This window comes from Anolis sagrei, chromosome 2 (genome assembly GCF_037176765.1).
Source record: "Anolis sagrei isolate rAnoSag1 chromosome 2, rAnoSag1.mat, whole genome shotgun sequence".
Taxonomy (NCBI): Eukaryota; Metazoa; Chordata; class Lepidosauria; order Squamata; family Dactyloidae; genus Anolis; species Anolis sagrei.
In genome coordinates, this window is record NC_090022.1 from 5,616,324 (window position 1) to 5,628,144 (window position 11,821).

An 11,821-nucleotide genomic window follows, 5' to 3' on the forward strand; every position below is an offset into this window, starting at 1 on the left:
CATCTGTCGGGGGTGCTTTAATTGAAGGCAAAATTAGTTTTGACTGGTCTCTCCCTACTTCCAAAGATTATTCACAGCTCAGAACTTGTTCTCCATAAATGTACACCTAACATTGTTCTCAGAAAATATTATTTCTGCATAGAAATCTGCCTTTTCCATAGAAAAATAGTATTTTTGCACTGAAAATACTGTCAGGATAGTCAACAAACGTGGTTTTTAATTATTTTTTGAATTCTTGTAAATATTCTTTTTGTTCCTACCTGCACCCGAAAACCTGATAATGACTGTTGTTCTGCATCCTTCTCAGTGTTGAGATTAGCTGATGGCCATAATCGCTGTGCTGGGAAAGTTGAGCTCCTCCACGAAGGCCAATGGAGAATGGTAAATTCCAGAGACTTGGGTGATAAAGAAGCCAGGGTGGTGTGCAGGTACCTTGGCTGTGGAACTGCCCTGCCTGCCCCACACTATCCAATTTATGGAGAAATAACGGCTCCCTTCTGGCCTGATGGTTTTCACTGTGATGGGACAGAGACCTCCCTCAGTGAATGTGAAGGAAGACCAAGGGAGGAGTATGATTTCGATGTATATCCGGGTTTTTATATGGCCGGTGTCATATGCACAGGTAAGTCATTATCATTAAAATTTGTATCTGAAACCAGGAGTATGAAATATTTTTGTTATTCATCTCTTCTGTCCTACTAAAGTAAAATAACAGAATAGAAATGGATTACAGTCCAAAAGCTAAATTGCTTCTGCCTGTCCATCTGGGTCATTTACTTCCATCCGGAGGAAGGCATGTTTCCTCCGCTCCATTCTCTTACTCCAAGGACTGACGGTGCCTTAACTTATGCCGCCCAATCTTTAATTGGGTACAGTTCCTACAGTTTATCCATTTCATATTTTCTAATTGTTGGGTTTCATCCCTGGACTGCACAAGCCTTGGTGCCATCATGTTTCCAGTCCTCAATGAGTAGGACCAAGCTCAGGGAATCCTTTCCCTCACATTCGCCTGCATGTTTCCTAAAGGGCTTTGTCTTTTGTTTTTACTGCTAGCCACTGTCTCCTCCCCTTTGATGATGTAGCCATGGGATTCTGTGAGGGAACTTCCTTCTAAGTTTAAATGGCCCTCGGAAGGCCATGCGGTCTCCACCATTGTTACTTCTGTTTTTCTTTCTCTCTGTGAGGATGCAGTTTGCCTCTCTGTAGGCAAAATGTAGCTGTATGGACTTTTTTTTTACCTTTGACCTTCTTTAGAAGATGAGATTTAGCAAGTCAGTGAGCTCCAAGACTTTTCCATCAAGAATGTATTTCTTTTTACTTTAATAAATCTTCTGAACATTATTATTATTATTATTATTATTATTATTATTATTATTATTATTATCTTTATTTGTACCCCGCTAGCATCTCCTGAAGGACTCGATGCAGCTTACACAGGCCAAGGCCTCAATAAAACAACAGCATAACAAAACACAGAACTTAAAGCAAATCAAACATTAAAATAATAGCAGTAAACAATAAAAACAATACAACATAACACAATAAAACTAGGGCCGGGCCAAATATAATGGGTACAGATTAAAAAGTGCTGGGTGTGACAGGTGGATGTAGGGTTTTAGGGTAAGTGCAATGTGCAGACCATCTTAAAACTCTGATAAAGTGCTTCTGGGACATATTGCTGGAGTTTCCTATTCTGGAAAGGCACATTGGAACAGCCAGGTCTCCAAACTCTTCCTAAAGACTGCCAATGTAGGGTCTTGTCTGATGTCTTTGGGGAGGGTGTTCCAAAGTTGGGGGGCTACCACAGGAAAGGCCCTGTCTCTCGTCCCCATCAAACGTGCTTGCGACGCAGGAGGGATCGCAAGCAGAGCCTCTCCGGATGAGCGAAGAGAACACATGGGTTCATAAACGGAGATGCGGTCACGCAGGTAGGCAGGTCCCAAACCAGTTAGGGCTTTGTAGGTAAGCACCTGCACCTTGAATTGGGCCTGGAAGATGAACGGCAGCCAATGGAGCTCCTTAAAAAGGAGGGTTGACCTCTCTCTGTAAGGAGCACCAGTTAACATCCTGGCCGCCGCCCGTTGGACCAGCTGAAATTTCCGAGCCGTTTTCAAGGGCAGCCCCACATAGAGCGCATTACAGTAATCCAATCTAGAGGTGACCAAGGCATGGACCATCCTGGCCAGATCAGCCTTTGCGAAGTACGGTCACAGTTGGCGCACGAGTCTCAGTTGTGCAAAAGCCCTCCCGGACACCGCCGATGCCTGAGCCTCAAGCGTAAGTTATGAATCCAAGAGGATTCCCAGACTGCGGACCTGTGCTTCAGGGGGAGTGTAACCCCGTCCAGCACAGGTTGCCACCCTATACCCCGATCCGGTTTACGATCGACCAGGAGGACCTCTGTCTTGTCGGGATTGATCTTCAGCTTGTTCATCCTCATCTAGATAGCCACAGTGGCCAGGCACTTGTCCAGCACTCGAGGGCCCTCCTTGGAATTAGGTGGAAATGAGTAATAGAGTTGTGTGTCATCTGCATAGAGATGGCACCTAACTCCAAAACTCCGGATGACCTCTCCCAGTGGTTTCATGTAGATGTTAAAAAGCATGGGAGACAGAATAGAGCCTTGCGGGACCCCACAGGTCAAAGGCCAGGGGTCCGAGCAGGCATCTCCCAGCTTCACCATCAGGGATCGACCCTCCAGGAAGGACTGGAGCCACAACAAGACCATGGGGCGTTCGGGAGCGATCATATCTATTGCCCTGGTTATCTCCCTGTTGTAGAGATCCACCAAGGCGTCGACAGGATCGCCAGGTTCCATGGGAGGAAAAACCCTAAGATTCCTCAGGAATCCCTCCGGATCCATCAGTCTCCTGGGGTGGACCATCTTAACCAACTTCACTTTAATCCTCAGCCATCCTGATGATTAGAAGGCTATCCCTGCTCACCATACATAAGTCTCTGCTGGTTATGAAGTTTACTCATAGTACTAGAGTTATGTTTGAGCCTAGCAGCTCAGATTCCCCAACACTAATAGACAGATCAACTTTCATGTCTTGCATTCTGCATTGTCGGGAAATTTATCTCAGGCCCCATCTACATTGCCATAGAATGAAACTGCATTATCTAGTTATCTTAGACTCAAAATCCAATTTAAATGCATTGAACTGCATTATATACCAGTCAATTTTAAGCATGAGTTTTAAACATGTGTCATTTGCCCCCTGTTTTGTGTATTTTAATATGTATTTTATAGAAATACATTTTAATATGTGTATTTGTGGTATTTTTGCAATATCTATGTGATTAAATTATTGTGTAACCCACCTCGAGAGGCTGGTAAGAAATAAAATTATTATTATTATTATTATTATTATTATTATTATTATTATTATTATTAAAAAGATTATGGATTTCCCATATGTTTTGAATTTGAATTTAACTCGTCTTTTGCATTACCCATACTACTTCTCCATACAACCCACTGGTGTCGTACATGTCTGTATATCTGATTTTTCCCCTCCTACCCCTCATAAATACTTTCACAGCATTCCCAATCTTTATTGTGAGATCCCCAGGAAATTGTGAGATCCCCTGAAAAATTAGTGTGACGCTGTAACTCTTCTGTTTCATCAGAGCTTCGCCTTGTGAATGGCTCCAGTAACTGTTCTGGAAGGGTCGAGGTGTTTCACAATGAAACGTGGGGGACGATTTGTGATGCTGGCTGGGATCTACAGGATGCCCAAGTTGTGTGCAGGGAACTGGGCTGTGGAGAGGCCTTGAGGGCATCTGGTGGAGCACGTTTTGGAGGAGGGACTGGTCCCATCTGGCTAGAAGGAATGGACTGCACTGGGAAAGAAGACTCTTTAAGGCAATGCCCCAAAGGACAGTGGGGAGAACACAGCTGTGACCACAGCAGAGACGCAAGTGTGGAATGTGCAGGTAGGATTGCATCACTATGAAATATTGAATCGGTATAGAGGCAAGTTGCCAAGTTGTTGTTATTCTTATTATTTGCCATCATGTTGACTTTGACTTATGACAACCTCAGGAATGAGAGACCTCCAAGACCTTGGGACATTAATTGTCCTGCTCCTTTCTCGCAAATTCAAGTCCACAATTTCCTTGATTTGAATAAGGCCATCTCTCATAGTCTCCTTCTTTTTCTACTTTCTTCCATTTTCCTAAACAATATCATATTTTAACATGAGTCACATTAATTACAGAAATGTTTGGTTTTACTGATTTTGGGAGTAAAGCTTTTCAAGTTACTCTCCATTCAGGATGGCAAATGTTGTCTCTGTTTTCAAGAAGGGGACAAACAGAACCCAAATAATTACCACCCAGTAAGCTTGACTATCAATATCAGGAAAAGTAAGCAGTGGGATGCCACAGGGTTCTGTCCTAGGACCAGGGCTATTCAACAGATTCAAAATCCAATTATCACAAGGACAGAAAGTGAGGCAAAATTTTCTGAATCTTCTGAACAGGGGCACAGACAGCAAAACAAACACCACAACTTGTGTTAATTTATTTATTTATTAATTTATTTGCTTTACTTCTATACCGCCTTTCTCAGCCGAAATGGCAACTCAAGGCGGTTTACATAGTAAAGATTAACACAACATCAAAAAGGCAATTAAAAGCACATTATACAAAACATATCAAGTCAAAACAATCATTATCATAAACGTGCGCCTCAGCAAACAAATCAGAATCAGAATCCAGAATCATAATCCTTTATACCAATTCCTATGTTCAGTTGTACCATCTTACTGTACTTCATTGCACTATTTAGCCAAACGCTTGTTCGTAAAGCCAAGTCTTGACCTTCCTCCGGAATGCCAGCAGTGAAGGGGCCTGTCTGATGTCCACAGGTAGGGCGTTCCACAGCCGTGGGGCCACCACCGAGAAGGCCCTGTCTCTCGTCCCCGCCAACCGCGCCTGCGATGTGGGCGGGACCGAGAGCAGGGCCTCCCCAGACAATCTTAATGTCCTAGTCGGTTCATAGGAGATGCGTTCGGAGAGGTAAGTAGGGCCAGAACCGTTTAGGGCTTTATAGGCTAAAGCCAGCACCTTGAATTGTGCCCGGTAGCAGATTGGCAGCCAGTGGAGCTGGCGCAGCAGAGGAGTGGTGTGCTCCCTGAGTGCCGCGCCTGTTAGCAATCTGGCTGCCGAACGTTGGACCATTTGAAGAGTCCGAGCAGTCTTCAAGGGCAACCCCACGTAGAGAGCGTTGCAGTAGTCTAAGCGGGATGTAACCAGAGCGTGGACTACCGTGGCCAAGTCAGACTTCCCAAGGTACGGGCGCAGCTGGCGCACGAGTTTTAACTGTGCGAATGCTCCCCTGGTCACCGCCGAAACCTGGGGCTCCAGGCTCAGTGATGAGTCCAGGGTCACACCCAAGCTGCGAACCTGTGTCTTCAAGGGGAGTGCGACCCCATCCGACACAGGCTGTAACCCTATACCCTGTTCGGCCTTGCGACTGACCAGGAGTGCCTCTGTCTCATCTGGATTCAATTTCAATTTGTTCGCCCTCATCCAGACTGTCACAGCGGCCAAGCACCGGTTCAGGACCTGGACAGCCTCCTTAGTAGCAGGTGGAAAGGAGTGACAGAGTTGGACATCATCCGCGTACAGATGACACCGTACCCCGAAACTTCATGTAGATGTTTAACAACATGGGAGACAGTATTGAGCCCTGAGGAACCCCACAAGACAAAGGTTGTGGGGTTGAACAGGAGTCTCCCAATAACACCTTCTGAGACCTACCCTCGAGGAATGACTGGAGCCACTGCAAAACAATACCTCCGAGACCCATCCCCGCGAGGCGTCCCAGAAGGATACCGTGGTCGACGGTATCGAAGGCCGCTGAGAGGTCCAGCAGCACCAACAGGGACACACTCCCCCTGTCGAGCTCCCGGCGCAGATCATCCACTAAGGCGACCAAGGCTGTCTCGGTACCATGTCCCGGCCTAAAGCCAGACTGTGCCGGATCAAGATAATCCGTGTCTACCAAGAATACCTGGAGTTGGGAGGCCACCACACGTTCCAAGACTTTGCCCAAGAAGGGGAGATTGGAAACTGGCCGATAGTTGTCGAATTGAGTGGGGTCAAGTGATGGTTTTTTCAACAGCGGTTTTATTACAGCTTGTTTTAAGCTCGCTGGAATTATGCCTTCCCGAAGGGCGGCATTAACCACCACCTTTACCCACTCGGCCAATCCCCCTCTGGCTTCCTTCAAGAGCCAGGATGGACAGGAGTCCAGGATGCATGTGGTAGACCTCATTCCTCCAAGTATCTTGTCCACATCCTCGGGTTTCACCAATTGAAATGAATCCAATAAAACCAGACAAGCAGATGCTCCAGCTACATCCTCAACTGCTGCCGTTAATGTGGTGTCCAGACCAGAACGTATTAAAGCGACTTTGTCCGCAAAGAACTGAGCAAAAGCATCACAGCGGGCTGCCGAGTTGTCAGTGCTCCCGTCCTGAGCGACGGGATTTAAAAGGCCTCTGACAACTCAAAACAGCTCCGCTGGTCGGTTCTTTGCAGACGCAATAGTAGCCGCAAATAAAGATTTCTTTGCGGCCTTTATTGCCACGGCATATGCCCTTAAGAAGGACACAAACCGTGTTCGGTTTGGCTCGCTCGGATCCGAACGCCACATGCTCTCTAGTTCCCTCGTTCTTTCGCTTCACACTACCAACTCCTCGTTGAACCAAGGAGCTGGTTTAGCTCAGCTACTCGAGAGGGGACGTTCCGGAGCAATCGTGTCTATTGCCCTGTTCATCTTCCTATTCCAGAGAGAGACCAGGGCATCAACAGAATCACCAACCGAGGAGGCGGGAAATTCTCCAAGAGCCGTCAGGAATCCATCTGGATCCATAAGCCTCTTGGGGCGGACCAGCTTAATGGGTCCCCCACCTCTGCAGAGGTTAGGAGGTACAGTAAGTCTAAATCTGACCAGATGGTGGTCGGTCCATGGCAATGGAGAGATGGACAGCTCCTCGACACAGCCACCATGCTCCCATCCCTGAGAGAAGACCAAATCCAATGTGTGTCCAGCACAGTGGGTGGGGCCAGATACCCATTGGGACAGCCCCATGGTTGCCATGGAAGACATGAAGTCCTGAGCCGTTCCTACTAGGGTAGCCTCGGCGTGTACATTGAAGTCCCCCAGCACAAGAAGCCGTTGGGACTCCAATGCCAAACTCGAGACCACCCCTGCTAGCTCAGGTAGGGAGACCGTAGTGCAGCGAGGTGGGCGGTACACTAACAGAATCCCTATTCTGTCCCAGTCACTCACCCTCAGGTGGACACATTCAAAATTAGTTGACTGTGGGATGGGGCCTCTGGTCAGAGGGATTGTATTTCTATAGACCACTGCAACTCCGCCTCCCCGCCCTCTGGGTCTCGATTGGTGCTGCACGGAAAAGCCTGGTGGACAAAGCTGGGTCAAATTTACCCCTCCAGCTTCGTCCAGCCAGGTCTCCGTGATGCACGCCAGATCTGCCCGTTCCTCCAAAATTATGTCTTGGATGAAAGATGTTTTACCGTTGACAGATCTGGAGTTCAACAGCACCATCTTCATCCCAGAGGGACCGCCATCCTGGGTACACCAACTTACCTTGTCAGGAGACCGATTACAAATTGTTAAATTTCTTCTTCTTCTATCTCTAAGCCGAATTTGAGTTGTCAAATTTCCTCTATCTCTAGGCCAAATTGGCGGTCTCCCTTTCCTGCATCTCCCCCTCCCCGTTATAGTTTCTATGGGGACCCCTCGGCTGTCAGAACACCCCTCTTCTACCATATTGCATTTCACCTTCATAGCTTCTTCCCATGGTTCATTCCAAGTTAATTGCTCTGTTAATTTTCCCTCTTTCCACCCTACTCCCTTCCAATCCTTTCCCACCCCTGCATTGTTATTTTTGGGATCTTCCCACCCGCTCCACCCCGTCTCCCTCCCAATCCACCAACAAAAGTGTTAGTAAGTACCAAGGGATAAGAATCGACATGAGTGGCAGCGTTGGTACTACATTGCTGCTAGTCCCTATAACTTAATGCCAGCAGGTATTAAAGTGCTAGATGCTGAGGCTATTAAAGTGCACTGGACTCAACTGCTGTGGTAGAGGGTTAAGGGATTAAAGTGCAAGGAGTTTAAAGTGCAAGGAATTTAAAGTGCAGATGGTAATCAATGGTTAAAGTGCCGGCAGTTAGGAGACTTAGCACCGTTGGCCAACAGATGTACTAACAGTGCAAAACAGTGCAATTTGTTCGTTCAGTCCACAGTCTTATCTTGATTCACAATTAATCCCCCTCCCCCCAGAGTAATTAGTTCCAGGGCAGGGGATATAGATCTTATGGAAATCCACAGATTGCAAAGGCTATGGGACTTTAGGGAATGTTGGTAGGATTGCTACAATGAGTACAGAGTCTGATAATGAGTTAGTTTATGTTTCTTTCCGGATTAGAGGCGATAATATGGTAGATGACAATTCAACATAATACAGTGATGGCGGCCGGTGGCAAATCTTGTAACAGCAGCTATGTAAAAATTCCTGTCGACCAGCTATGGCCAGTAGCCCTGAGGTGGCAATATCACTGATGATGAACCACAGCCGGAGTGAGGGGTCGCGAGGGGAACCGCTGGGCTCCAGATGATCAGGCCTTTACAGGCCGTCGGCTCTCCTAGCCAGGCTCACTCACACAGTCAGACAGCACAATCGGACAACACTATCGGACAGCACAATGGATTGGGCAGCACAGTCGGTAGGGACAAGTGACTAGTTAATGCAGTCGGTCAACACAGGTGTCAGACAACGCACTCAGTCAGCACAGGAAGCTATAGATGGAGTTGCAGGCCAGTTGTCAATACATAAGGTCGCAATCGGGCCTCTGCCTGCCAAGCTAGGCTCCGATGAAGAGCTGGTCCTTCCTGAGCCGAGAGGCAATACGGGACGCCGAGAGGACGCCGAAGGAGATAACAGGGCAAGCCGACCCGGATCGAAAAGAACAGGCGAGGGGTTGGCCGAGCGGCAGGAGGCCAGCCTTCCCTGGGCCAGGAGGCGCCGTGGAACCACGAAGAACGCCAGAGGCCGGAGCCGCAAGCAGCGGGCCGCCAGCTGGAACCAGGCCAAGGAGCAGCAGCGCGCCAGGCCCCCCAGCCGCAATGGCGGCTGCGGCGGTGATGATGGCGGAGATCGCGGCCCACCTCCTCCCGATGGACCTGGGCGCAATGGAACCGGCCAGCGGAGCAGCCCCACTGCCGAGCAGCAGGAACGCCAAGTCCACAAGGCAACCGAGGCAGTAGAGCGAAGCGTCGGCAGCCAAGCGCCAAACCAAGCGCCAAGGCGGTCGCGGAGCGCCAAGCCAAATGTTGGCCGAACCGCCAGAGGAGTAATGGCGTCCACAGCGCTGGTGCAGGTCAGAACTTGCTTCCCCCGAGTGACGTGAGGGGACGGGCAGCAGTCAGGAGCCAACACACCCCCGTGAGTCGTGGGTCGGTTGGGGGGGGGGCGGTCCGGCAGCCACCGTTAAGCAGTTGGGAGGGAACGCTCTGCTAGGCCCTAAGATGGCGAAGGCCTCAGCGTTCTACCTCTCTTCCCTCCTCCTTCCTTTTAACTCCCCTTCTTGATGGAACTCGCCAAAAAGGCCTCCAGAGGGTTCCTTCAAACCCCCGAGTGCCAAAGGTGGCGGCTGGTGGTTGTGGGGGGGGGGGTTGGATGGGGGGGATTAGGCTTCGATTAGATGATCTCACCGGACCGCTCTGCAAGTCAGCTGTTTAGCTCTCCGCCATCATACCGGAAGACCCTTCCCGTTAACCCTTCCCTAATGCTAACTGAAGAGATACACCACACATACACACACACCTGGATCTAGACTTAAAATATGTAGCTATTCTGAATTACATACAAATTCAGCTTTAAAACAAACCTATAAAACCAATCTTGTTCATAACTTGGGCACTGCCTGTAGTATCTAGATTGAGTGAAGTCATGATGTGTTCAGTTCTGGTCACCACAAGTAAAGAGAGACATTGCCAAGCTGGAACATGTCCAGAGGAGGGTGACTAAAGTGATTAAAGGTCTGGAGACCATGTGGAGCAGCTTAAAGAAATGGGTGAGAGGAGACAGGAGACATGTGAAAGGATGCCATAAGGAAGAGGGAACAGGTTTGTTTTCTGCTGCCCTGTAGATGAAGACTAGGAGCAATAGGTTCAAATTACAGGAAAGGAGATTCCACCTGACCACCAGGAAAAACTTTCTGACCTTAAGAGTTGGGCCCCTTCCACACAGCCAAATAAAATCCCACATTATCGGCTTTGAACTGGAATATATGGCAGTGTGGACTCAGATAACCAGTTCAAAGCAGATATTGTGGGATTTTCTGCCCTGGCATGCTGGGTTACATGGCTATGTGGAAGGGCCCTTGTTCAACAGTGGAACTCACTGCTTTGGAGTGTAGTGCAAGCTCCCCCTCTGGAAGCTATTAAACAGAGGCTGTATGGCCATCTGATTTTGCTTTTCCTGTATGTCAAGGGGTAGGACTAGATGCCCCAGGCAATATCTTCCAACTCTATGAGTTTATAATTCTATATCTGGATCTTTCTGTTCATTGAAGGTATTTAAAGCCCAACATTGGGAGGTGGAAAGCAGTGAAACTTCCCCAGGATTAAGCCAATGAGGAGACAGTCAAAACATGCAAGTAAAAGTTTTGTCAGTAAACACATATAATGTAATTTCAGATGCATCCAGAGAGTGACTCTATAGCAGAAATCCCAGTCAGCTTACCAGCTGTTAGCAATTGTGGGAGTTGCTAACAGACACCTGGAGGGCCAAAGTTTGCCTGCTATAGAGTCACACATTCTGGCAATATTTCCGAACTGCTCTCACAATGTGATCATCCATGTTGTATCTTTGGTGAAGAAATGGTGAGAAGAAGTAACAGGAGTTATGCCTATTTCAGATCCAAGGAAGTTCAGACTGGTGAATGGTTTCAGTCGCTGTTCTGGAAGAATTGAAGTATTCCACAACCAGGAGTGGGGGTCTCTGTGTGACTACACATGGGATCTGAATCGTGCTCAGGTTTTGTGCAAGGAACTTGAGTGTGGAGATGTCATATCAATTCCTTGGGGAGATTACTTTGGAAGAACAAACAGTCCTGTCTGGACATTCTCTTTCAATTGTAAAGGATCAGAAGATGCTCTCAGTGATTGTGCCTATATTGCTAAGAAATATCCATACTGCTACCATGGAAAAAGTGCTGCAGTTGTGTGCTCAGGTAATGTATGAAAATATATATTCAATAGTACCACATATTCCCTTCAACTGCAGGCAGGCTTGGATGACACACATTTCCTCAACCCATTTCAATCTGGCTTCAGAGCAGGATACAGAGTTCAGACTGCTATGGCCATCTTAGTGGATAATCTCCATTTTACCACTGCCAAGGGATGTGCGCTACTGTTATTGCTTCTAGATCTCTGAATCGGCATTTGATATCAACAATGGTATCTTTCTGGAACACCTGGGGATTATAAGAATCGGAGGCACTGTTTTGCAGTGGTTCCTATTGTCCCTCACAGGCAGGGTCCAGATGGTGGTGCCTGGGGATAGCTGCTTCTCTGAGCTGTGATATGGCATCCCACAAGGGATTATTAACATTTACATGAAAGCACTGGGAGAAATCATCCAGAAGTATTTAGTGGGGTGCTGATGCACACTGATGACACCCAAATCTATTTCTCCATGCCTTCAAAAACGGTTTTAGCAAAGGAGAGTATATCTCCTCTAAATGAATGGCTAGAGTTGAACATAAGCTG

General features: G+C 47.7%; 1 long non-coding RNA gene across 1 annotated transcript; it reads left to right on the forward strand.

Annotated features, from left to right (window-relative positions):
• The first annotated feature begins 586 nt into the window (after positions 1–586).
• Positions 587–11,044, forward strand: LOC137096249 (uncharacterized). Its single transcript, XR_010909375.1, has 3 exons — positions 587–622; positions 3,634–3,939; positions 10,966–11,044. It is a non-coding gene; the product is annotated as an uncharacterized lncRNA (long non-coding RNA).
• Positions 11,045–11,821: the final 777 nt, after the last annotated feature.